The sequence below is a fragment of the Nicotiana tabacum genome, chromosome 11, assembly GCF_000715075.1.
Source record: "Nicotiana tabacum cultivar K326 chromosome 11, ASM71507v2, whole genome shotgun sequence".
Lineage (NCBI taxonomy): Eukaryota > Viridiplantae > Streptophyta > Magnoliopsida > Solanales > Solanaceae > Nicotiana > Nicotiana tabacum.
The window spans coordinates 156,054,319-156,080,101 of record NC_134090.1 but is presented as its reverse complement, the minus strand read 5'-3'; positions in this window follow the sequence as shown (position 1 = coordinate 156,080,101).

Sequence of the window (25,783 nt, the reverse complement as noted above, 5' to 3'; positions counted from 1 at the left end):
CTAAATCTCCCAAGTGGCGACTCTGAAATAAATAAACCAATCCCGTTTCGATTGTCCTTTAATTGGAAAAACTCTCTTGTACCCTATCGGGTGCGGAAAAAGGAGGTGTGACAGCTCTGGCGACTCCACTGGGGATAATTAACCCAGAACCACTGGTTCAGGGTTAGAAATTCGAGCTTAGATAAATTGTTATATTTGGCTTTATCTGATTTTTACATGTTTGAGCCTAATGTGCTAAATGTTGCTTTTACTGCTTTGATATTATTTGAACTGTACATATAAACTGTGCCGAAACCTTTCTCTTCTTACCTCCGGGGATGTGCTTACTAGTTGAGACTCTCTATTCTGTTAGTGTCATACCCTAAATAAAAGAGGCTCAGAAAGTTTCTAAGCCGGCTGACCTTTTGGTTCCCGGAAAGGAGCTCCTTCCTCAACTCGAGTTGTCCACTCGGGTACACTGTCTAGAATACCGACCCAGGTTTTCGAACATAGAATAATGTGACATCATGCCGGATCCCTAGTAGGAACGCTTATTTGCATCATGTGCATTTGACTTAGGGGACTCAACACAGGGGTTGGGTCCGTCTAGGACAAGCAACCTGAAAATAATAGACCATCTTTTGGCATCCTATGTGCTACATGTTGTATTTATTCAAGTGTGAATGGGTCATTTGGCGGACCAATGATAGTTGCGGACAAATAACACGCCTTGTTATGTTGACCACGTTTAATAAGAAGACCGCACGTTTTTTCCAGCATGGTGTTATTTTAATCAAAAGCATGGGAACATTTGTGAAATCCAAGAAGTCTTGGAATTCCCCATGTCTCTCATGCTTCATATTTTGAGAAAAGCACATGGGAAACATTTGTGGAATCCAAGAAGTCTTGGAATTTCCTATGTCCCCCATGCTTCATATTTTGGGAAAAACGCATGGGGAACATTCGTGGAGTCCAAGATGTCTTGGAAATCCTTATGTCTCCCATGCCACATTTTTGAAAATAATAATAAATATAAAAAAATAAAAATATATATAAAAAAAGGCATGGAAAATTCAAAAAAAAAACAAAAGAGATTTTGCATGTTGTCATCATTTTTCACAAATTAGAAAATCGTAAAAAAAGAGGAGAAAATAACAATGTAGAGATATAACTACTTATTTTTAGGAAAAAAAAAAACCAATGTCCAAGTAGTGGCGAAACTCTGCCGAAATTTTGAAAAAAAAAAGAAAAGAAGGAATGTTTTGTGTTAGTTTGTTTGTTTGTTATGAATGAAAAATAATAGTTTGTTTGTTTGTTGTGGAAAAAAAAATAGAAAATGGAAAAGGGTCTTCTCAAAAATAGTTTATTTACCCGAACTACGCGGGTTTGATTCTCACCGGATGTGAGATACGTAGGCAACCCTCATCGGGTCCAACCCCACCTTTTTTGCTAAAATAGCCACACAAAAAAATAAATAAAAAATGTCAAAATTTTAATTTTGTCATGAATAAGTCGGGTGATGTTGTTTTGTCAAAAATAGCCGAATGTTCCCCAAAGGGACGCCGGAGGGCAGACTTTGCATAAACAACCACTTTCCGGGTCATGTTTAAGATTTGGTCTAGTGGACCCCCACAGCCTTAAAAATCTTCGTCCCCGAGGCGTTGAAAGGCCGTGTTTGCAATGTTGAGTTTTCTATTTTTGAAAAATGATAAAAAGAGTCATAAATAAGTCGGGTGTTGCTGTTTTTGTCAAAAATAGCTGAATGTTCCCGAAAGGGACGCCGGAAGGCTAACTTTGTATAAACAGCCACCTTGGGTCATTTTTTTAGGGATTGTGGTCCAGTTGACCCACACAGCCTTAAAATCCTTCGTCCCCGAGGCGCTGAAGGGCCGTGTTTGCAACACCAGATTTTTATTGTAATTTGAAAAAAAAACAAAGAGTCAGCGGTCAGGTGAATACCGTTTGGAATTTTGTCATGATAAGCCAAGCCAGATTCGGTCGCGTCTTAAACCGTTCTTGCCGAAATAGCCTTAGAGTATCTTTCAGTTGTCGAAAGGTTATTTTCGTAAAAGAATGGACAAGTTTGTAAAGTGTCATAAAATAATCCTCCCCGGCCTCAAAATTTATATGAAATTTGGAAGGGGCCACATTTGCAAAAATAACCGTTTGGTTGCATTTGGCAAACGGGGAAAGGAACTGGCCGTTTGTTGGCCGTTTGTTTTGAGTTTGTAATTCTTTGATTAGAGTATGCGAGTTATTTGATTCTCGAGGTCGTTTGTTGTCTCTTGTCAAAAGTCTGTTAGTATGGGTAGTTTTTAAACTTTTGCAATCAAGTTTGTTTTAATTTGAAAGTTGGAAAAAAAATGTTTATTTACTGTTTATCTTTTATTGGTCCGAACTACGCAAGGTCTGATTCATGCGGGGTCATGATACGTAGGCAATCTCCATAAGATTCGACCACAACAAAAAAAACAAAAAAGAGAATGGAAAAGAAAAAGAAAAAAAATGAAAAAAATCGAAAAAATGAAAAATGAAAAAATCGAAAAAGAAAGAAAAAAAAAGAGAAAAAAATGTAATGAAAAAAAATCGAAAATGGAAAAATGAAAAAAAAGAGAATGAAAAAGATGAAAAAAAAAAAGAAAAAAAATCGAAAAAAAAAAGAAAAAGAAATCGAAATAAAAAAAATAAAGAAAAATGTTGTTAAGTATGGGGACCGACTGAGTCCATTTTAACCTGTTTCGTTTTGAATTACAAAGAAAGAAGGTGGTTGGTTTGTGGTAAGCCGGACAATGACACCTAGAATCCTTTACTCGCACATCATGATGCACACTTTCCGGGGATCAGGCCTGATAGCAGAAGCACTCAAATCCTATTGGGGACTTGTTGACTAAGGTTGATGATATTGAAGTTGGTAATGGTCTAGGCAATACGGATGCGAAGCTCAGTGGCTAAGATGCCAGTTTTGATAAAGTGGGAGGGCACTCCGTTCCTTGGTTAGCAAGAGAGAAGCTTGTGGTGGCTTATTTTGTTGTCATTTCTGTTGTTCGGATTATTAGGATTGTAATTCGGATATTGTTTTGTGTCAATATTGTCACACCTCCTTTTTCCGGCACCGCGAGGTGCGTAGGGAGTTTTTTCCAATTAAAGGACAGTCGAAACGGGATTGGTTTAATTATTTCAGAGTCGCCACTTGGGAGATTTAGGGTGTCCCAAGTCACCAATTTTAATCCCGAATCGAGGAAAAGAATGACTCTATATTACAGTCTGCGTACCAGAAATCCGGATAAGGAATTCTGTTAACCCGGGAGAAGGTGTTAGGCATTCCCGAGTTCCGTGGTTCTAGCACGGTCGCTCAACTGTTATATTCGGCTTATTTATCTGATTTTTAATACAATTATGAACCATGTGCAAATTTTATCTTTTTACCGCTTTATTATTATAATTATTATTTTTTTAGGAATGTGAACATCGCTTAAAACATATCTTTGGATTGTGTCACATGAAATGCACCCACAATACGAAACATATTTTATTTGATGTTTTAGGATTTAGATTTGGGTCGCATGAAATGCGCATCCGAGTTTAAGAAGGTAAAATTAATTAAATCGCGCCTAAAGAGTCTAACGCGTCATCATCTTTGGGGAAGGAAGTGAAATTCACTAAACAATCCATCCCTAATTCTAAGTAATTTTTTTTTAATAATTAAATAAATAAATGAGAATGGAGAATCCTATACATTTGTATTATTTACATCTATTTATTTTTAGCGAACTCCTTTAATAGTATCCCTAATGACTACCTTTTTATTATTACTAAGTTTTTTTTATAAATATAAAATCAATATCTACATTCTTGAAAATGACATATTAAATAGAAGGGAAAAACAAATATTAGCAGAAAATAATAAAATTATAATCATAGATACAACATGGAATTATCGGAAAGTAAAAAAATAAAAAAAAAATAAAAAAAACTAATTATCCCATAGTTGGATTAAAATTCAAATTATTAGTAAGACTTAAGCTTATTGAAACTAATTATTTGCAAATACTGAAAATTGAAAGAAATAAAAATAAAAACTTGAGTACTAAATCATATTTCTAAAAATTTAAACAATTTAACATTAACTAACTTTGTTTTAATTCATCATGTCCTAATACTTGTTTGCAAACTAATTCATGTTATAACTGAAATTAACTACATGATTCGGATTAACTTATCGTTGATGAAAAACCTTCTGCATAAGGAACTTAGTTAATTTTTTGCCAAACTGATTCAATAACGCCATTTTTACGTTATTTCTTCTATTTTTTTTTATTAAACAGTTTTAATTAATAATCAGGCTTAAATATATTTCCTAATAATCTGGTAAAGGCGTTATTTAATATGTCGCTATAATATGCCTAGTTATGCCGATGACAGTGATTTACAGAATAATAATACATGAATAACCTAAATACAATACAAAAATTAAATTAAACTAAATTAAAAATTTAACACTCCATTCTTCATTTCAGCTTACAAAATGCCAAAATTACAGTTGTGTACCTGATATTGTCAATATAAGAAGAAGAAAGTCAGCAACGTAATACGTAACACAGCAACAGCAACAATAACCAGCAATAACCAGTCAACGAAAATCCCAGTGACAGCTTTGAAAAATTCAAAATAAAATCCAGGAATGCCGAAAATAATGGACAGAAACCAAAGGAAATTTTCAGATTTTTGAAAGGCTAGTTAATCTTCAACCCTTAATTTCTACACCTGTATACCAGAATATTTCTCAGGTGTGTACTACTTTCTCTTCTAATTTTCAAATTTTTTTCTTTGTATGTTTTTTCTTTTCTTGAGAGTTTCAATGTTTTTTTTTTCGGAATAAATGTTCAGCCTTTTTTTTTCAATCTCTTTTTTTCTGTCTCCTTTTGTGTTCAAGACTTCACACATATATATCCCATCCCATAAATCAATTAAAATCAATCCCTTTCTCTACCAAACCCATTATCTTCCCACTCATCCCCATTACATTAAATAAATATATCACACCACCCCATTATATTTTTGTCCCCCATGCTTTATTTAAAATAATGCAAGATTCCCCTTTAATTTAAATCTTGTCCCCCCTTTATATTAAATAATCATATCACAACCCACCCCATTTCATTTTGTCCCCCATGCTTCAAATAAACAATTTCAAAATGTACAATTCCTAAACTACCCCTTCCGACCTTACTGAAATTACCAAACTACCCCTGAACGTATTACAAATTTACCAAACTACCCATCAGCTATAACACATCAATTAATCAAACTTAACCAAAATATAGACAATATGATCAATTTCTAACAATGTTCAAACAACAATATGAACACGGATGAACATCATAACAACAATATCACATGAACATGATTTTAACAACATTTCAACAACAAATCACATGAACACAAATTGAACAACCAAGAACAACTAAAATTTGATTGAACAATATTTTAGCAACAAACAATCCTATTTTCGGATTCAACACCAACAATAAACAAAGTATGAAGATTTCTAAACTCAGTCATATTGAACTTAAAATCAACTCTAACAACATTACAACAAACAATTCTTATATTAAACTTTAAACAAAATTATGAGAACAATTCAAGAAATAATCATAAATGGTAAACAAGAAATCAAACTATACAAAATTTGGATTCAAGATCATCCAAACAAAGTATGAACATGAATTAAATCTATATTAAACAACAAGCATGACGGATTCAAACGATTAAATCAATATATTTCCTTCAACATAACTAAAAATTTTTTAGACAAATAACAAAATTGTTGTTAGAAACTATTATGAACTTAAACTTGAACTTAACAATATTAACAATTTCTAAAAATACATTAACACATGAAACAAATTGAAGAAATAATCAATTAAATTTCAATTTGAATCTAACAAACATCAAACTAACAAATATTTATTCTAACAATAAAACAAACATGAAATAAACATGAAAAATAACTAATTAATCCTTCCTTTGAAATCTGAAAAATTTATCTAACAAACAACATATGAACATGAACTAAAAATTAAGTCAAACGATAAACAAAACAAACATTTGCCGATTTTAGATTCGAAAATATCAAAAAAAAAATGCGGACAATATAAAACTCAAAAATCCACTAACCGGATCGACATGAAATATGTACGGACTGACTCGATGAACCTCGGCCAAAGCTCGACCAAACGGCAACGAACACGAACCTACGAAACCAACTGAAGCCGCGCCGATGCAGCAGCAACAGTTGTCGCGGCAGAAATGCATGAACAAAGCAGCTGGGATTCACTTGTTTACGTGAAGGAGACGGAGTGAAGCAGAAGTCATGAGAGCAAGTGGTCGACTGGTTCTGTCGACTGGTTCTATCCATCGACTGAAGACGCAGCAATGGGGAGGGGAAAAAACTGGACGAGGCAGCAGCAACTCGGAAGCGATGGTCGACGAAGGCAATGGCAGCAGTAGCAGCTGCGTGAGCAGTAGGTGGGCTGTTTGGGTCGTCCCTGATTGTCGACTGTAATCGATAGAAATGGGGGTTGACGACGAGGGTAAGGGCAGTCGGAGAAGAAGGCAGCGCAGTAGCAGCTGCGTGAGCAACAATGGCGACTGGCCATGGCGAGGGTGAACAACTTGGACATAAGACGTCGATGTTCGTTCGGACGAAGAAGATGAAGCAACGGAGAAACCATGGACGACGTCGACGGAAAAGATGAAGACGTGAAGATGGAGGGGAATGGGAGAGGGAAGCCATGGTTGGGCTTTGGAGTTTTGAGGAAGAAGAAGGAGAATAGGGGGGGTGCGGATGCTTTAGGCATTTCTTAGGGTTTTCTTAATTTTTTTTTTTTTTTTATTTTGTTTGTAAAATAAAAGGGGTGTTGGGTTATGGACTGGGTCGACCCAGTTCGAAATGGACTGGGTCGTAGGGAAGGTTGGGCCATTTTTTGGGCCTATGGCTTGAAATCGAAGAAGAGGCCCAATTCCGACTTTCTTTATATTTTCGCTCTCTTTTCTTCTTTTATTTTTCTAAAACTAAATTATAAAAATACTTAAACTATTATTAAGAACTAAATTAAGTTATAAAAGCGCAAATTAATTCCCAATAAAAATTAACGCACAATTAAGTATTAATTAAGCATAAAATTGTATATTTGGACATTAAATGCTAAAAATGCAAACGATGCTTATTTTTGTAATTTTTAAATTTTTGTAAAACAAATTTAATTACTAACAACTATAGAATTAAATCCTACATGCAAAATGCGACATATTTTTGTATTTTTTATTAATTTATCAAATAAACACGCACAGACAAATACAAATAATTATTCAAAATGTCACAAAATATCACAAAATGGCACACCAAGAAAAATCATTTTATTTTTGAATTTTTTGGGAGTAATTCTCATATAGGGCAAAAATCACGTGCTTACAGCTGCCCCTCTTTGCCCGGATACACGAAGGGTTTTCGTGCAAAGATAAAGCGAGCGATTTTTGCCCATTCGCGTACTCCGTTGAAGCATTTTTTTGAAAAAGATTTGACCGAACCTTTGCTTCAAAGGTTTCCTACATATCCTGGGCTAAACAGGAATCAGGTCAATGTAGTTCGGGAAATTTTGGTAGCTGGGACTACCGTTGGACTGCAATGTTACTGTTGTTGCATGCTATTATTATTGCTTACCGATCTCCTTGTTACACCGTGCTTAAAAAAACAAGAAGCTAGGCTAGAGTACAATTTATTTTTGTTGCCTTGCTTCCTTGTCTGCTTGCATTTCTTTCGGTGCTTTTCTTCCGATGCTTTTCTTCCTTTTGACACATGGACTTGAGTTTATGCTGGGACCCCTTGTTGCAACCTTCTGCTTCCCGGTGCTGGGGAATTTTATTGTTTATTGCTGGGGATTCCTGTTGTAACCTTCCGCCTTCTGGTGGGGTTACTGATTCCAAACTCTGTAATACAAGACTAAAAAGTTGCTTCAATGCAAAATTATGAAATGTATGCCCGCATTATACTGGTGGACGACCTAGAACTGAAATGTATTCCCGCATTTTACTGGTGGGCGACCTAGAACATGAAATGAAAACATAAATGTATACCCGCATTATACTGGTGGGTGACCTAGAAATGGAAAACTGAAATGTATGCCCGCATTATACTGGTGGGCGACCTAGAACAGAAAAGTATTCCCGCATTATACTGGTGGGTGACCTAGAACTTAAAAGTATTCCCGCATTATACTGGTGGGCGACCTAGAACCTAAATGTATTCCCGCATTATACTGGTGGGCGACCTAGAACTTAAAAGTATTCCCGCATTCTACTGGTGGGCGACCTAGAACTTAAATGTATTCCCGCATTATACTGGTGGGCGACCTAGAACATGAAATGAAAACATAAATGCATACCCGCATTATACTGGTGGGTGACCTAGAACTGAAATGTATTCCCGCATTATACTGGTGGGCGTCCTAGAACATGAAATGAAAACATAAATGCATACCCGCATTATACTGGTGGGTGACCTAGAACATGAAATGAAAAGACAGAAATGTATTCCCGCATTATACTGGTGGGCGACCTAGAACATGAAATGAAAACATAAATGCATACCCGCATTATACTGGTGGGTGACCTAGAACATGAAATGAAAAGACAGAAATGTATTCCCGCATTATACTGGTGGGCGACCTAGAACATGAAATGAAAACATAAATGCATACCCGCATTATACTGGTGGGTGACCTAGAACATGAAATGTATTCCCGCATTATACTGGTGGGCGTCCTAGAACATGAAATGAAAACATAAATGCATACCCGCATTATACTGGTGGGTGACCTAGAACATGAAATGAAAAGACAGAAATGTATTCCCGCATTATACTGGTGGGCGACCTAGAACATGAAATGAAAACATAAATGCATACCCGCATTATACTGGTGGGTGACCTAGAACATGAAATGAAAAGACAGAAATGTATTCCCGCATTATACTGGTGGGCGACCTAGAACATGAAATGAAAACATAAATGCATACCCGCATTATACTGGTGGGTGACCTAGAACATGAAATGTAAAGACAGAAATGTATTCCCGCATTATACTGGTGGGCGCCTAATTGGCAAAGAATAATTTGAATTTGTTTCCTCGATTCTCCGAGAAAATTTCCACTTGTGGTAGAAAATTTTATGCCCCAATTCTGGCGATCTTTCTTATGGCGTATCTTTAGGCCATCATCAACACTTTATTTTCCTGTTCAAATCAAAGAAAATTTAGTTAGTTTTTTTTTTTTTTTTTGAAATATGGCGAATGGTCATGTCACTCCTGATGGGGATGATTGTTCCCTTTCCCTTATTCTTGTTCGGCGTTCTCAAAACTTGTTGGGGATGATGTTATTTGCTGGGGATAACATTCTGCTGGGGATGGTTTTTCCATTTATCCCTTCACCATTTTGTATCTCAAAAATTTCTGGAGGTTATTTTGCCGAAGATGAATTTTCCTTTCTTCCCTTCCCCTTCTGTGTTGTCCGACCACCTCGTAGCTTGGTCGATATTCGGTCGAAGTACTCTGGGGATCGTCTTGGAACTTGGCTTACAATTTCCTCAACATGTTTTTTTTCGGCTCTTCCCCGTACTTTCCTTGCCATTTTAGGACAGTATTATTCGGCCTAGCAACCAACGTCTTTTGCCTTATTGCCTTGTCTCTTGCCTGCCCTTTTCACTTTTATGTTGTACCATTTTGGCAACTGGTAGTAAGCTCTGAAAGACCTTCCTTAAAACATAAATTTCTAGAAAAATTCATTTAAACAACAAAATGAAAAGATAGAAAAATGAGAAAATCTTTCTGAACAAAAAAATGAACTTATCTGGGTGATACAACCGATTCCAATGATCATGTTGTGCATTCCGGATTAATCAACCCAGTCTATTTGTGTCGATCAAACTTTCTGATGTCTTCACTTGCTGGGGATAAATAGGTGCCCAATTCTTCGCAAAATACAGATCTTTTCCGTCAATCTATCTTGTCGCCTTATAGTGCCCTTCGCGGGGTTTTCACTAACAAGGCTCTCTCATTTCTCACAACTCCCGTCGCCTTATGGTGCCTGTGAAGGTTTTCACCGATAAGACTCTCTCATTTTGTATTTCTCAGCTTATGTCGCCTTATGGCGCCTGTGAAGGTTTTCGCCGATAAGACTCTCTCATCTTATTTTCTCAGCTTAGGATTGGAGTGTTGCCGATAAGATTTATCTCTGCCGGGAATTCTTTTGGCTAAAAATTCTTTCAATTCATGATCCTCATTCAGTCAGGGACCGATGTTTTATTCTTGGTTTTCATTTGCCTATCTTAACACCTCTCGGATACTGATCGGGAGGTCTTTTTTGGATATCAATATAGGTTTTAGAAGAAAAGGATATAAAATTCAAAATAACTTTGATGGGTAAAGTATTACAACTCTTGGAATCAAACTCTTTTTTTTTTTTTTTTTTTTTTTTAGAAACATAATTTCTGCCCCAGTTTTCTTACTTGGGGATTTTTCTTTTGATTTTTTTTTTATTTTTTTTTTATTTTTTTTTATTTTATTACCTTATGACCGAGCCGTGAGGCGCCTACGTATCCTCTTTGAGGAATCAGGTCGAACGTAGTTCACTGACTCCTTTGTTTTCTTGCGACCTTCAAAAAGTTTTTTTTTCATACATTTTTCATTAATGATTCCAAGAGAGGGGTATAAAAAGATAAGTATGGCTCAAAGGGGTAAAGCAAAGGTTAAAAGTGTTTGGATAGAAGAAAGAATTGCCTCCGTCATTTCATTATCCGATAAGCACTAAGTACAAACAAACAAATAAACAACAAAAGAAATTACACATAATATCTTTTGACTGCATCAGAATTGATAGCCATGTCGACGCATCTTCCTTCAACATCCATCAGACGTAAAGCGCCATTGGATAATACTCTGGTCACAATATACGGCCCTTGCCAATTCGGGGCGAACTTGCCTTTTGCCTCAATCTGATGTGGGAGGATCCGTTTCAATACTTGTTGCCCTACTTCAAATTTTCTGGGGCGCACCTTCTTATTGTATGCTCTTGCCATTCTCTTTTGATACAACTGGCCATGACATACTGCTGCCAATCTTTTTTCATCCATTAAACTCAGCTGCTCTAGTCGGGTTTTGACCCATTCATCATCGTCAATCCCGGCCTCAGCGATAATTCGAAGGGAAGGAATTTCAACTTCTGCTGGTATTACTGCTTCGGTTCCGTATACCAACAAATAAGGAGTCGCACCTATTGAAGTACGAACAGTAGTGCGGTATCCTAACAACGCAAATGGTAGCTTTTCATGCCATTGTCTGGATCCTTCAATCATTTTCCTCAATATCTTTTTTATATTTTTGTTGGCTGCCTCAACTGCTCCATTCGCCTTGGGCCGATACGGAGTGGAATTACGGTGTGTAATCTTAAACTGTTCACATACTTCTCTCATCAAGTTGCTGTTAAGATTAGCACCATTGTCCGTGATTATTATATTTGGGATCCCAAATCTACAAATGATATGGGAATGGACGAAATCCACCACTGCCTTCTTGGTTACAGACTTAAAAGTTTTGGCTTCAACCCACTTAGTGAAATAATCGATGGCTACCAGAATGAACCTGTGACCGTTCGAAGCTGCCGGCTCGATAGGCCCAATGACATCCATGCCCCATGCTACAAATGGCCATGGTGCGGACATTGTATGCAATTCCGTTGGTGGAGAATGAATCAGATCTCCGTGTATCTGACACTGATGGCATTTTCGTACGAAACTGATACAATCATGCTCCATAGTGAGCCAATAATATCCCGCTCGCAGAATCTTCTTTGCCAACACATATCCGCTCATATGGGGCCCACAGATTCCAGCATGTACCTCTGTCATCACTATCGTGGCTTGACCTGCATCAATACATCTCAGCAATCCCAGATCTGGGGTTCTTTTGTACAACATTCCTCCACTGAGGAAAAATCCATTTGCCAGTCGTCGAATGGCTCTCTTTTGATCTCCGGTTGCCTGCTCCGGGTATATTCCTATCCTGAGGTATTCCTTGATATCATAAAACCATGGCTCGCCATCCATTTCTTCTTCTATTATGTTGCAGTAGGCATGCTGATCACGAACCTGAATATACAATGGGTCAACATGGATTTTGTCTGGATGGTGCAACATCGATGCTAAAGTGGCCAAAGCATCGGCAACCTCATTGTGAACTCTCGGGATGTGTCTGAACTCCACTGATCGAAATCGCTTGCTCAAATCGTGCAAACATTGTCGGTATGGTATAAGCTTCAAATCCCGTGTTTCCCATTCACCCTGGATCTGATGTACTAGGAGGTCCGAGTCTCCCAAGACCAAGACGTCCTGAACATCCATGTCTGCAGCCAATCGTAGGCCCAAAATACATGCCTCATATTCAGCCATGTTGTTAGTACAATAGAAACGTAGCTGAGCTGTAACAGGATAGTGATGTCCTGTTTCTGAAATAAGTACTGCTCCTACTCCAACTCCTTTCGCATTAGCAGCCCCATCAAAGAAAAGCTTCCACCCTGGCTCCTCATTCAGTTCTAACTCCTCTATATGTATCACTTCTTCATCAGGAAAATACGTCCTCAAAGGCTCGTATTCTTCATCAATAGGATTCTCAGCTAAGTGATCGGCCAATGCTTGAGCTTTCATGGCCGTCCTCGTCACATAGACAATGTCGAACTCTGTGAGTAATATCTGCCATTTTGCCAATCTTCCTGTGGGCATAGGCTTCTGGAAAATATACTTTAATGGATCCAGACGTGAAATAAGGTATGTAGTATGTGACGACAGATAATGCTTAAACTTCTGTGCTACCCAAGTTAGAGCACAACATGTTTTCTCAAGTTGAGTGTACTTATTCTCATAGACTGTAAACTTCTTGCTGAGATAATAGATGGCTTGCTCTTTTCTTCCTGTGATGTCGTGTTGACCCAACACGCAACCAAACGAATGATCCAGGACCGTTAGATAAAGGATTAATGGCCTCCCCGACTCAGGTGGAACCAATACAGGTGGATTAGATAAATAACCTTTGATCTGGTCAAATGCCTTCTGACATTCTGCCGTCCATTCTATCGCGGCATCTTTCCTCAACAATCGAAAGATGGGTTCACAAGTTGTTGTGAGCTGAGCGATGAATCTGCTGATATAGTTCAACCTTCCCAACAGACTCATTACTTCTGTTTTGTTCCTCGGTGGCGGCAATTCCTGGATGGATTTGATCTTTGACGGATCCAACTCAATGCCTCGCCGACTGACGATAAATCCTAACAGCTTTCCAGATGGAACACCAAATGCACATTTGGCTGGGTTGAGCTTAATGTCGTACCTTCGAAGTCTTTGGAAAAACTTCCTAAGGTCTGCTACGTGGTCTTCCTGACGCTTGGATTTGATGATCACATCATCTACGTACACTTCGATTTCTTTATGTATCATATCATGGAACACAGTAGTCATTGCTCTCATGTACGTTGCCCCAGCGTTCTTCAAACCGAATGGCATTACCCGATAACAATAAGTCCCCCATGGCGTAATGAAAGCTGTTTTCTCTGCATCTTCTTCATCCATCAAAATCTGATGATACCCAGCGTAGCAATCCACAAAGGAGCCGATTTCTTTCCCGGCGCAATTGTCGATCAAGATATGGATATTGGGCAATGGAAAGTTATCCTTTGGGCTTGCCCTGTTCAGATTACGGTAGTCGACGCATACCCTGATCTTCCCATCTTTCTTTGGTACTGGCACTACATTAGCCAACCAATCAGGATATCGAGAGACCCGAATAACCTTTGCTTGCAGCTGCTTGGTTACTTCTTCTTTAATCTTCACACTCATATCTGTTTTGAACTTCCTCAGTTTCTGCTTGACAGGAAGACAGGCCGGGTCAATGGGCAATTTGTGAACCACTAGCTTGGTGCTTAAACCCGGCATGTCGTCATATGACCATGCAAAAATATCTTTAAACTCAATGAGTGCTTTGATTAATTCTTCCCTGATGCTAGGCTCAATGTGGATGCTGATTTTGGTTTCTCGGACATTATCCGCATCCCCTAGATTTACAGCCTCGGTGTCATTCAGATTAGGCTTGGGTTTCTCTTCAAATTGGCATAGTTCTCGGTTTATTTCCTCGAAGGCTTTATCCTCATCATATTCAGACTCATAATCGATCTCTTGTATCATTAAATCAGAGTCAGATTGATTTATTAGACTAGGTCGAAGATCCGTCGTGCATGCCATGTCATTAGAACCAGTAAAAAGAGAACTGTTCAGAAAGAGAAAAGAATAAAACAAAATTAAAATGAGACAAGAAAAGAGTTTTATTAAAATGCGGGATAACAGGGTTCACACTTTTACAAGATAAAAATGAGATTTGGATTACACCCTGAATAATCCGAAAAATAAAAAAGCAAAAATCAAAGCCTACTACCAGGACTCTCCCCGAGTAGGAAGAGGAGTAACCGTCCAATTGTTGGTTTTGGCTTCAGGCCCCATAAACTGTATGTCTGTTCCACTGGAACCCTCTCCGACTTCTACCATATTGACATTAGTGAACAATCTTTCGAAACTCTGATTCAGATCCCCGTCAATCCCAATCAATCGCCCGAGAACTTTCGGGACTGGTGACCCCTTGGCGCTTGCTCTAACAAAAGATCTTGAGAGACGTGGCACAGGTTTGGGAAGAAACCAAACTTTCTTCTTCATTTTCCGAGCTCGTTTTACATCTGCCGCAGTCGGTTTGAACCCCAACCCAAAGGTCTCCAAATTCTTGGGCAAGGAAACAGGTTGAACAATTCCCTGAAGTTCAGCTCCCAAGCCTTTTCCTGGCATAAACCCATTACCTAGCATTTCTGAAACCATCATAACCGTTGCGGAAGCTATCCTAGGATGCTGAATGATTTCACCCTCGGGGATCTTGTTTGCCGACACTGCATCAAAAATCTGGTAGACCCAGGGACCTTTGTCATCATTAGTCTCTATGAAGGGTACAATGGCGCCTCCTACGGTGCACGCAGTGTCCTCGCCGTGCAATACGACCTCTTGTCTATCCCACTCGAACTTGACCATCTGATGCAAGGTGGATGGCACTGCTTTGGCTGCATGGATCCACGGACGTCCCAACAGAAAGTTATAAGATACCGTAGCATCTAATACCTGGAATTCCATGGTAAACTGGACTGGACCGATGGTCAACTCAAGTATAATATCCCCCACGGTGGCTGTTCCATTTCCGTCAAATCCTCGGACGCAAATGCTATTCTTTTGGATTCTTCCGTGGTCGATCTTCAATTGGTTCAGGGTGGATAATGGACAAATATTGGCACTTGAGCCGTTATCCACTAATGCCCGAGTAACTGCCGAATCTTCACATTTGACAGTTAGGTAGAGAGCTTTATTATGCTCCGTGCCCTCCACTGGCAGATCATCATCTGAAAATGTTACCCTGTTCACCTCGAAAATTTTGTTGGCAATCGTTTCCAGGTGATTTACAGAAATTTCATTGGGCACATGAGCTTCATTCAGTATCTTCATCAGGGCCCGACGATGTTCATCCGAATGGATTAATAATGATAGCAGTGAGATCTGGGCCGGTGTTTTCTTCAACTGTTCGACCACGGAGTAATCCTGCACTTTCATCTTCTTTAAGAAATCCTCAGCTTCTTCTTCTGACACAGGTTTCTTTATTGCAGCTGGATTGGGTCTTCTCAATTCCGTCGGAGCAAAACACCGTCCTGATCGAGTCAGTCCCTGCGCCTCACAACTATTCTCCTCCACTTGTTGTCCCTTGTACATCACCACTGCCTTTTCATACTTCCAAGGCACAGCCTTGCTATCAATCATTGGTGTTTGGACTACTGGTTTTATGATGACCAGTTCCCTGCAGACCCCTTTCACAACAACCACGGGTGTAGATGATGCTCCCGTTATTACCAACTTGGCTGGTTCTGGTTTCCTTGTAGCGGCAGATGGATTCTTCCCCAATATCACCACTGGCTTGACATCTTCCCCTTTCAACTTTACCCCTGCTTCCTCATTGATCGATTTTTCTTTTGGAGTGGCACGGATCATCATCACTGTCTGTGGGGGTTTCTTCGGCTCCCCTACTTCGTGCACAAGCTCGATCATGTGGGCTTCAGGGTGCTTTGGCAATGGGTTCTGGTTAATGTTAGGTGCCTCCGGTGCCTGTACCTCGATCTTGTTGGTATCAATAAGATCTTGTATTGCATGTTTCAGCCTCCAACATTTCTCGGTATCATGTCCGGGAGCTCCCGAACAATATTCACATCTTACCGAGTGATCCATATTTTGGGGTAAGGGATTTGGTAATCTAGGCTCAACAGGATTTAATAAACCCAACTGCCTCAATTTGTGGAACAAGGCAATATAAGTTTCCCCCAACTCAGTAAAAGTTCTTTGCCTCTGCAATCTTTCATTTCTGGCGGCCGGATTTCCCCTGAAACCCATCCCTGGAGGGTTCCTGTAGGCTCTTGGTGGTGGATAGGTGTTTTGTGGTGGTGGGTATGTGTTATGTGGAGGTGGGTATGTGTTATGTGGAGGTGGGTATGTATTGTGGGGAACCGGCGTGCGCCATTGTGGGCGAACCGGAGGTTGGGTGTATGTCTGGGCTTGATGGACGGTGAAATGTTGTTCTTGTGGTTGGTAGTAGGGTTGTGGAGGGTAATTTGGAATGTGTGGGTAGTTTAGACGATGGGGTCTGGGTTGGTAATGAGGGGAAGGACCTCTAGATCTGGACCAATTGTCGGCCTCTAATGTCGTGACCTCCTCTCTCCTTTTCTTTCCTAGCGCACCTCCCGTGCCGCTCTGAATGGCCTGAGTTGTTGCCTTAATTGCCGAATAACTCAGGATTTTATTAGACTTAAGTCCCTCTTCTATCATACCTCCCATTTTCACAACTTCATTAAATGATTTGCCAACTGACGTCACCAAGTGACCAAAGTAAGTTGGCTCGAGAGTTTGTAAGAAGTAATCCACCATTTCTCCTTCTCTCATTGGGGGATCAACTCTGGCTGCCTGTTCTCTCCATCGGAACCCAAATTCTCGGAAGCTCTCTCCGGGTTTCTTCTCGAGCTTTAGCAATGTGAGACGGTCTGGGACTATCTCAAGGTTGTATTGGAAATGTCCTGCGAAAGCCTGTGCCAAGTCATCCCAGGTGTACCACCTGCTCGGATCTTGTCTTGTATACCACTCTAACGCCGACCCGCTCAAACTCTGGCCAAAGTAAGCTATTAATAGCTCATCTTTGCCCCCTGCTCCCCTCATTTTGCTACAAAAACCTCGTAGATGTGCCATAGGATCACCATGCCCTTCGTATAAATCGAACTTGGGCATTTTGAACCCTGCTGGTAATTGAACGTCAGGGAAAGGGCATAGATCCTTGTAAGCCACGCTGACTTGGTTACCTAACCCGTGTATGTTCCTGAAGGATTGCTCCAGGCTTTTAAATTTCCGCATCACCTCGTCCTGCTCTGGGCTCTTAGCCGGCTTTTCAATCTCCGCCGGGACCTCAAAGTGGGGATTATAGGTATGTGGCTCGGGTGCTTTGAATGTGAGTTCAGGGGGTAGTATTGTGTATCGTGAGCCTGAAACAATGGCTCACTAGATGATCTGTGCAATGGGGCTGGGGGAGGTGCCACAAAGACGGGAACATTTGGTGGAGGAGGGTTTTGAGTGGGTGGTGGAGCTTGGGAATCATAAGCCTCTCTTCCCTGATAATAATGATGGCTTGGGAAACTTGTTGAAGGACCGGGAGAAGGGTATTCCGGCGTGTGTGTTGGTTGGAGGGTAGGAGTAACGGGTAATTCTTGCCCCTTCTGGGCTCTAGCTAAGGCTATCTGCATTTCATTCATTTCTAGCCTCATTTTTTCCATTTTCTCCAGGGCTTCTTTCAGCATCTGATTGGCCGTTTTTTCTGACTCAACGCTGTTGTCTGACCCAGTCATACTTTCTGGTATAGGACCTTTTGATCTTGTCTGATAATGGTACGGTGCCAGTACGCTCTAACAACTAACTGATATTGGTATGAAAAAACAACAAACTTGTCAGTGGTAGAGTCTTAACAGATATTGTAATTGCACGTTAGGGGGATGCAATGCTCCTAGGCAGTTAATCATTTCTAACATGCTTTTGCTCCGATCCGCATGCATCATCCCGGCTTATTTTTGCTCTGACAAATATATATTCTTCCTCTTTTTTTTTTTTTTCTTCTTTTTTTTTTCTTTTTAATTACGGTCGAATCCTATAGAGATTGCCTACGTATCGTGACCCCGCACGAATCAGACCAAGCGTAGTTCGTGCCATAAGACCAAATATATATATATTTTTTTTTTATATTACTCAAAAATAATGCTATTACAAGCCATCACAGAAAAAACAAAAAATACAGACTTTATATATATATATATATATATATTTTTTTTTTTTTTTTTTTTTTTTTTTGAGAATGTTTGAAGAAAAGGAAAAAACATATGGGTAGACAACAGACTCGAAAAACAAACAAGTGCAAGATTGAACTAGGGATACATTAAAGCTTTGAATTTTGGTGCCCGCGAGGCATCATTCGGCCTTTCCGCGGGCTTGGGGGCCAGGCTTCTTTGCAAGCTTTTTAGTTCCTCCATGATCTGATGGACATAACCCATGATTGAGGCAAATAGGACATCACGAGGCATCTCTTCACATGTTAGGCACTTTGTGGTGATATAGCGCCCTATATCATTGATCCTACCCCTGATTCTATCCCTCTCTATGCACAGCTGTTCTATCCGTTGATTCTTTAGTCCCAATATTCGAGTATTGTCAATGAGCTGCTCTTGGAACCTCTCCATTTGTTCTTCCATCCGGGCTATCGACTCATGGTAGTGTTCTCTATATGTTCTAGCATCCTGGGCTTGTTTGAGGACCCGATTATTGAGAATGGAGTTTATCTCTCTCAATGTCGCGACACTCATTTCATAGTCCCTTTTTACTTTCCATAGGTGCTCTCTCCGTGATGTTGTAACTGTAGCCCACCTGACCCGCATTCTTGTTATACAAGCCTGGGATCTCTCCAAGTCTTCTCGGCTTTGGCTGACTTGATTTCTCAATTCCGCTATCAACCTTTCATCAGATCGACGTTTCTGTCGGTCGCTATCACTCTTACTGACTTGGCGAATTCGGGCTTTCAGTGCCTGGTTTTCTTTGGCTAATTTGTTCTTCTCACCCTGCTCTGAGGCTACCTGAACGTTGTTTTCAAACATAAGTCTTTCAATTTGTCGCTTCAGCTTCCGGATTTCAACCCGGTAGCCTTCCTCTCTCTCTAACCAGCCCCACTGTTCCTGCGAATCATCCGTAAATTGTTGGACGTGAGCTCTTTTGGCAGGCCTCTGACGAATCTGGAACCTTTTCCCGAACCAAACATCGTATTTTGGGTCTACCTCACCCTTAGCCAGCTCTCGAACCATAGTCTTGGGTTCAAGGAATCTACATTCGTGCCACAACTTTCTAATTTTTCCTTCGGGGAACACGACTCCTGGACTCAACTCAATGGCGTGCTTGCTTAGATCCTCATCAGTGGGAATTACCTGAAATCTTCCTAGTTGGCGCAGTACCCGATGAGGAGCATATGGTTGGATGCTACGAAGTCCCATCAAAAGAACATGACATTCCTCGGCCGCCATGTATATTACCTCAGTATCATTCAACCACCCAAATGCCCATTCAACTTGGTCGGCTGTTATTGACCTCAATTGTGCAAGCCATGCTTCGACGCCTTCGGGAAATATGACGCCTGTCATTCGTTTCTCAAAGCCGCTAATGCAGTTTTTCTCAGTCAACCCGTGGTTCATGTATCCCACTCGGTGATGGAGGTGTTCTTGCATCCACAACTGGAGTAACAGATTGCATCCCTGAAAGAACTTGCCTCCTTCTCGGCATATAGTTAAAGCTCGGTAGATTTCAGACAAAATCAAAGGAACCACAGTACTGTCGGTTCTTTTGATTGCAACATCGGCCATCCCTACAAGGCCTATCTCTATTTTTTTATCTTTGCGGGGACAGACCACAATTCCCAGAAATGCTGTGATAAATGCCAAAGTACGTCTTGCTTCCCACCTGATTCTGTTCCCAGTGTGAGTTAATCCGAGGTTTGGTTCTTCCAAACCCTGAGGAATTCCGTACCGTTGATACAAGAATTGGAGAGTACAACATCCCTTCGACAAATCATCATTCTGTACCTTCCGACTAATGCTTAGTAAATCCAAGAACGCGTGCGGAGATACTGGTCTTGGTGAAAGTAAATACTGCCCTCTTAGTTTCCCATTCAACCCCGCATATCCGGCGACTTCCTCTAGTGTAGGTGAAAGTTCAAAGTCAGCAAAACGAAACACGTTGCGTGTTGGGTCCCAGAACGGTATTAGAGCCTCGATGATATCTGTCCTTGGCTTGATATTCAACAGATCGACAAAACCTCCCAAAACTCTTTCCACTATCTTTATACTATCCTTTCCCATATCATTCCACCACATGTGGAGTTGCGAAGGGACCTCGCTACACACTGAGAATGGTTCATTTTGACTTGTGCTCATCCTGCACATTTATTATAGTGATTAAAGAAGGAAAAACTTTTATTTGACTTAAAAACTATCTATATTCTAAAGAAATATTTTTTGGATTTTAATAATTTTTTTTTCTTGAAAAAAAACTTTTAAGGAGAAAGGAAATATTTTTGAACCAATATTCTGAATTTATGAAAGAAATACTACAGAAAAAATATTTTTGAATTTTATTTTGAATATCTTTTAAACAAATAATTGGGATTTTGAGATTAAAAGGAAATATATTTTTTTTTTTAAAAAAAAATTGAGGTCTAAAAGAAAAACTTTCTAAAGAAGTGAGTAATGTTAAATATTTTTGGATTTTTTTTTTGAATATGGTGAGCCGAAACCAAAGAGGTTTGCCTCTGATCTCACATCCGGTGAGAATCATACCCGCGTAGTTCAGGCTATAAACTAACTAATTTTTTTTTTTTTTTTTTTTTGAAAACAAACAAATTTTTCCACTTCCTTTTATAAAAAAAAACTATTTTCATTTTTCATTTTTTTTTTAAATAAAGCAAATTAAAATAGAAGACTTATTCCTACACACTTTCTGCTTTCTAGGCAAACCAACAATTCTAAAAGTAAAAATATATATATGTTTTTTTTTTTTTTTAAAAAAAATTCGGCAGTACTTCGACAGTACTTGGACACTGATTTTTTCTAAATTAATCAAATAACTTTTACTTGCTATTTTTATTTTATTTTACTTTTTACACTCCCGAGACTCAGAAGCCGGTCAACATGCAAGACCGAGCAAATAAATGCACATAAAACAAATAATATGCATCAGGATGGTCATTTTCATTTTTGGTGCACCTGTCCTAGACAGACTCAACCCCTGTGTTGAGCCTCCAAAGTCAGATGCACGTGATGCAAACAAACGTTCCTACTAGGGATCCGACATGTGGTTTTGTTATACTAGGTTCAGAACCTGGGTGTTTGTTCTAGACCTGGCTTACCCGAGCGGACAGCTCGAGCCGAGGGGGTAGCGTACCGGGAATACAGAAGCTTCACCGGCTTAGCAACTTGTCCGAACCTCGTTCTAAATTGGGATTTGACACTATACAGAAAAGAAGTCGTACGAAGTACACCCTTCTTCATGATTTAGAAGACTCAGAGAGGAGATGGGTTTCGGCACAGTTTATACACAGTTCACGTAATATCAAAGCGGTAAAAGCAGCATTTAGCACATTAGGCTCAATCATGTAAAAATCAGATAAAACCAAATATAACAATTTATATGAGCTCGAATTTCTAACCCTGAACCACTGGTTCTGGGTTAAGTCCCCAGCAGAGTCGCCAGAGCTGTCACACCTCCTTTTTCCGGCACCGCGAGGTGCGTAGGGAGTTTTTTCCAATTAAAGGACAGTCGAAACGGGATTGGTTTAATTATTTCAGAGTCGCCACTTGGGAGATTTAGGGTGTCCCAAGTCACCAATTTTAATCCCGAATCGAGGAAAAGAATGACTCTATATTACAGTCTGCGTACCAGAAATCCGGATAAGGAATTCTGTTAACCCGGGAGAAGGTGTTAGGCATTCCCGAGTTCCGTGGTTCTAGCACGGTCGCTCAACTGTTATATTCGGCTTATTTATCTGATTTTTAATACAATTATGAACCATGTGCAAATTTTATCTTTTTACCGCTTTATTATTATAATTATTATTTTTTTAGGAATGTGAACATCGCTTAAAACATATCTTTGGATTGTGTCACATGAAATGCACCCACAATACGAAACATATTTTATTTGATGTTTTAGGATTTAGATTTGGGTCGCATGAAATGCGCATCCGAGTTTAAGAAGGTAAAATTAATTAAATCGCGCCTAAAGAGTCTAACGCGTCATCATCTTTGGGGAAGGAAGTGAAATTCACTAAACAATCCATCCCTAATTCTAAGTAATTTTTTTTTAATAATTAAATAAATAAATGAGAATGGAGAATCCTATACATTTGTATTATTTACATCTATTTATTTTTAGCGAACTCCTTTAATAGTATCCCTAATGACTACCTTTTTATTATTACTAAGTTTTTTTATAAATATAAAATCAATATCTACATTCTTGAAAATGACATATTAAATAGAAGGGAAAAACAAATATTAGCAGAAAATAATAAAATTATAATCATAGATACAACATGGAATTATCGGAAAGTAAAAAAATAAAAAAAAATAAAAAAAAAACTAATTATCCCATAGTTGGATTAAAATTCAAATTATTAGTAAGACTTAAGCTTATTGAAACTAATTATTTGCAAATACTGAAAATTGAAAGAAATAAAAATAAAAACTTGAGTACTAAATCATATTTCTAAAAATTTAAACAATTTAACATTAACTAACTTTGTTTTAATTCATCATGTCCTAATACTTGTTTGCAAACTAATTCATGTTATAACTGAAATTAACTACATGATTCGGATTAACTTATCGTTGATGAAAAACCTTCTGCATAAGGAACTTAGTTAATTTTTTGCCAAACTGATTCAATAACGCCATTTTTACGTTATTTCTTCTATTTTTTTTTATTAAACAGTTTTAATTAATAATCAGGCTTAAATATATTTCCTAATAATCTGGTAAAGGCGTTATTTAATATGTCGCTATAATATGCCTAGTTATGCCGATGACAGTGATTTACAGAATAATAATACATGAATAACCTAAATACAATACAAAAATTAAATTAAACTAAATTAAAAATTTAACACTCCATTCTTCATTTCAGCTTACAAAATGCCAAAATTACAGTTGTGTACCTGATATTGTCAATATAAGAAGAAGAAAGTCAGCAACGTAATACGTAACACAGCAACAGCAACAATAACCAGCAATAACCAGTCAACGAAAATCCCAGTGACAGCTTTGAAAAATTCAAAATAAAATCCAGGAATGCCGAAAATAATGGACAGAAACCAAAGGAAATTTTCAGATTTTTGAAAGGCTAGTTAATCTTCAACCCTTAATTTCTACACCTGTATACCAGAATATTTCTCAGGTGTGTACTACTTTCTCTTCTAATTTTCAAATTTTTTTTCTTTGTATGTTTTTTCTTTTCTTGAGAGTTTCAATGTTTTTTTTTTTTCGGAATAAATGTTCAGCTTCTCTTTTTTCTCTGTCTGTATTTCTTCCCCCTTTTGTGTTCAAGACTTCACACATATATATCCCATCCCATAAATCAATTAAAATCAATCCCTTTCTCTACCAAACCCATTATCTTCCCACTCATCCCCATTACATTAAATAAATATATCACACCACCCCATTATATTTTTGTCCCCCATGCTTTATTTAAAATAATGCAAGATTCCCCTTTAATTTAAATCTTGTCCCCCCTTTATATTAAATAATCATATCACAACCCACCCCATTTCATTTTGTCCCCCATGCTTCAAATAAACAATTTCAAAATGTACAATTCCTAAACTACCCCTTCCGACCTTACTGAAATTACCAAACTACCCCTGAACGTATTACAAATTTACCAAACTACCCATCAGCTATAACACATCAATTAATCAAACTTAACCAAAATATAGACAATATGATCAATTTCTAACAATGTTCAAACAACAATATGAACACGGATGAACATCATAACAACAATATCACATGAACATGATTTTAACAACATTTCAACAACAAATCACATGAACACAAATTGAACAACCAAGAACAACTAAAATTTGATTGAACAATATTTTAGCAACAAACAATCCTATTTTCGGATTCAACACCAACAATAAACAAAGTATGAAGATTTCTAAACTCAGTCATATTGAACTTAAAATCAACTCTAACAACATTACAACAAACAATTCTTATATTAAACTTTAAACAAAATTATGAGAACAATTCAAGAAATAATCATAAATGGTAAACAAGAAATCAAACTATACAAAATTTGGATTCAAGATCATCCAAACAAAGTATGAACATGAATTAAATCTATATTAAACAACAAGCATGACGGATTCAAACGATTAAATCAATATATTTCCTTCAACATAACTAAAAATTTTTTAGACAAATAACAAAATTGTTGTTAGAAACTATTATGAACTTAAACTTGAACTTAACAATATTAACAATTTCTAAAAATACATTAACACATGAAACAAATTGAAGAAATAATCAATTAAATTTCAATTTGAATCTAACAAACATCAAACTAACAAATATTTATTCTAACAATAAAACAAACATGAAATAAACATGAAAAATAACTAATTAATCCTTCCTTTGAAATCTGAAAAATTTATCTAACAAACAACATATGAACATGAACTAAAAATTAAGTCAAACGATAAACAAAACAAACATTTGCCGATTTTAGATTCGAAAATATCAAAAAAAAAATGCGGACAATATAAAACTCAAAAATCCACTAACCGGATCGACATGAAATATGTACGGACTGACTCGATGAACCTCGGCCAAAGCTCGACCAAACGGCAACGAACACGAACCTACGAAACCAACTGAAGCCGCGCCGATGCAGCAGCAACAGTTGTCGCGGCAGAAATGCATGAACAAAGCAGCTGGGATTCACTTGTTTACGTGAAGGAGACGGAGTGAAGCAGAAGTCATGAGAGCAAGTGGTCGACTGGTTCTGTCGACTGGTTCTATCCATCGACTGAAGACGCAGCAATGGGGAGGGGAAAAAACTGGACGAGGCAGCAGCAACTCGGAAGCGATGGTCGACGAAGGCAATGGCAGCAGTAGCAGCTGCGTGAGCAGTAGGTGGGCTGTTTGGGTCGTCCCTGATTGTCGACTGTAATCGATAGAAATGGGGGTTGACGACGAGGGTAAGGGCAGTCGGAGAAGAAGGCAGCGCAGTAGCAGCTGCGTGAGCAACAATGGCGACTGGCCATGGCGAGGGTGAACAACTTGGACATAAGACGTCGATGTTCGTTCGGACGAAGAAGATGAAGCAACGGAGAAACCATGGACGACGTCGACGGAAAAGATGAAGACGTGAAGATGGAGGGGAATGGGAGAGGGAAGCCATGGTTGGGCTTTGGAGTTTTGAGGAAGAAGAAGGAGAATAGGGGGGGGGGTGCGGATGCTTTAGGCATTTCTTAGGGTTTTCTTAATTTTTTTT